The 3,029-nt window shown below is 52.0% G+C and overlaps 1 non-coding gene across 1 annotated transcript; it reads left to right on the top strand.

Moving 5' to 3' along the window:
• Window positions 1-2,437: 2,437 nt before the first annotated feature.
• On the top strand, window positions 2,438-2,512 carry Trnas-cga (transfer RNA serine (anticodon CGA)). The gene has a single exon. It is a non-coding gene; the product is annotated as a tRNA-Ser (tRNA).
• The last annotated feature ends 517 nt before the right edge of the window (window positions 2,513-3,029 follow it).

Raw genomic sequence — 3,029 nt, forward strand, 5'->3', positions numbered from 1 at the left:
TAGATTGTCGACGTAGGTTCATGGTACAGATATAGATGTCATGATCCGAAAAGGCAGACGGCCAACGTTCTGCGTCGAGGAGAACTGATTTTAGAGCGTTAGAGATGTATATTCTATCAAGTCGGCTGGCGGAGTGGCTCGTGATGTGTGTATACCCCGGGCGGACGCCGTGTACCACTCGCCAAGTGTCGAGGAGACAAAGGCGGCGGACGAGGAAGCGAAGTTCGGGACATGTGGTGAAATGGGGGTATTGGTCTGTGCGCTCGAGAACACAGTTGAAATCTCCACCTACGATGAGATGATCGTATCGACCGAGGAATAAAGGCGTGATATCTTCTACGTAGAACTGGGAGCGATCCCTCCGTTTATCAGTGCCCGATGGGGCGTAGAGATTTATGATTTTGAGTCCTTCAACTGTTATGGCCACCCCTCGCGCTGTTGGGAGGTATGCGACATCGGAAACTGCAATTCCTTCTCGGAGGAGGATGGCTGCGCCTAAGTGTTCCATAGCTGCAGGGGCGGCGTACGTCTCATATCCATAACACCCAGTCCAAGTCGCTGTCCTCAGTTCTTGTAACAGGGCGATGTCGATGTCCGCTGCTCTTAGCGTGTCACGGAGCAGTTGAAGTTTAACGTGGGAGCCGATATTATTAGTATTGATAGTAGCTATTCGGTAAGCCTGATGGGGGATCCGTGCTGCCGATAGGTTCGTAGCTGGTGAAGAATGTTGTGGTGGATGCTGGAAGTCCATAGAAGTCGCAGGAGTCGCCGTAGAAACTTCCCCCGTTTTAGTGTTGGTCTAACGGAGAAACAGATCTCATTTCCGCATCAGATGGAGGTGGGAAATCCGTGTCATCCGCCCATGAAAGGTGTCCGACAGGTTTGACATCGGCGAGAGGTGGCAGCGCTGGCCGTGTCGCCTCAATGGCGTCGGTGACAACAGGCGTGCTATATTCCATGGCTTCTGGGCGCGGGGTTTGCGCGCGATCTCTGTTGGACGGTTCACCGTCTTGTGGATGACGCGTCTCCGTGGCAGAGGAGAAAGTGTTATCGTGTTTTCCGCCGGAGTGATGTGTCATCTCTTCGTCCTGTGGAGGGGGCTCAATGGTCGAGTCTGACGTCTTGCGGCGTTTTTTTCGTCGTTTGGGCGACTTCTGCTTTCGGCAATGAGTTTCGGTGTCTGAGGAAGGAAGAGAGTCACGTCGTTCCGGTACAAAAGCCGCGGGTGCTATGATGCGGTCTTCATTCTCCAGAACACTCTCATTGGTATCCTTGTGATCTTCTAACGGGGGTGTGTCCGGCTGTTGGACATGTTCACGGGCGGCATCGCCGGTGTCAAGGTGCTGGGACGCCTCCGGGTGTATCGGACCAGAGAGACGCTCATGAACGGCGCCTTGTGAGGGCTGGACGTGCAGTGTCGCCGCATAGGTGACTGGAAGGGTGGTCGTGGTTCTGTCGGTGTTCGTATCGTCGGGCCTTAGTTGTGTGATGCGGCGTTGCAGGCATTCATTACGGACGTGGCCTTCTTTGCCACAACCGGAACATGTTCGAGGTGGTTGTCCGTCGTAAATGACCACCGCACGGCAGCCGCCGATAGAAATGTACGATGGAACGTGCCGTTTGAGATCGATTCGGACTTGTCTCACACCATTAAGCACCGGATACGTCGTAAACTGTGCCCATGTCTCGGCTACGTGGCTCTGGACTTTTCCGAACGGGCTTAGCGCCGCGATGACTTCATCTTCATTCACCTCGAAAGGCAGTTCGAATACACGGATCGTCCGAAGGCCAAGTCCTGCATGGTCGACATCCACAGGCCCGACGTTTCCGTCGGAGTGCCGAAATTTTAGTCCATGTCGCGTCCTTTGAATGATCTCGTTGCAGGCAGCGTCGGAAGTCATCTTAACATAAACGACACTGCTAATGATTGATAGGTGTATGCCGATGAGTTCGTCACGCGGGATCTTCACGTCTTCGCGTAGGAAGCGTTCGACGGCCAGTGCTTTGGGTCGTGCGTATTCGTTTGAGAAGGTGAACATAAGAGTGTTCTTCCTGTAAGAGTTGGCCATTACAGCTTGTTCGACTGAGAAGCGCTGTGACGAGGAAGTAAACAAAACACTCCGCGCGCGCAGCGGCGTGGACGGCCGAGCGCGGTGCGCACTGCTGCCCTGCCGAACGCAGACTGCATTACCAACTGAGCTACGGAAGCACGACTAATGCCCGGTACTCACAGTTTCATATCAGCGCATACTCCGCTGCAGAGTGAAAATCTCATTCTGGAAACATCCCCCAGGCTGTGGCTAAGCCATGTCTCCGCAATATCCTTTCTTTCAGGAGTACTAGTTCTGCAAGGTTCGCAGGAGAGCTTCTGTAAAGTTTGGAAGGTAGGAGACGAGGTACTGGCAGAAGTAGAGCTGTGAGTACCGGGCGTGAGTCGTGCTTCGGTAGCTCAGTTGGTAGAGCACTTGCCCGCGAAAGGCAAAGGTCCCGAGTTCGAGTCTCGGTCGGGCATACAGTTTTAATCTGCCAGAAAGTTTCAAATTATGTTATAGTTTCTCCTGGGAAAAAGTATCATTTGTGTGGTCATAAATGTCGCCAGGATATATGTCCCTGTGCTCCGTTAAAGAAAAAGGATGCTCCGTTTGAACTCCCGCATTTCGAACCCGAGGCAGGATAGGGTCTTGTTACGGGTTTGAGGTCAGTATCCGGAGGTATTAGCCGGTAGGCTGGTACCCAGGGATAAGACTATGTGATTCAGTCGACTGATAGGATTCTGTTGTGTGAGCTGCTTTATCGAAGTGAAAGAACTTCACAAGATAATTAATCAGCAAGTTACAATCTGGTCATCTGTGTCTCCCCGTGCTTCTCCTACATTTTCAGCGGCTTAAGCCAGTGGTAAGGAGTGTCAGCTGATGGTTGACTATTGTCAGCTGAATTGGAAAGTGGTTTTAGAGTCAATTAACCTTCCTGATTTATAGCACTATTTCACCTGGTTTTCGGATGCTCAATATTTTTCAGTGCTAGATCTC

This window comes from Schistocerca nitens, chromosome 2 (genome assembly GCF_023898315.1).
Source record: "Schistocerca nitens isolate TAMUIC-IGC-003100 chromosome 2, iqSchNite1.1, whole genome shotgun sequence".
Lineage (NCBI taxonomy): Eukaryota > Metazoa > Arthropoda > Insecta > Orthoptera > Acrididae > Schistocerca > Schistocerca nitens.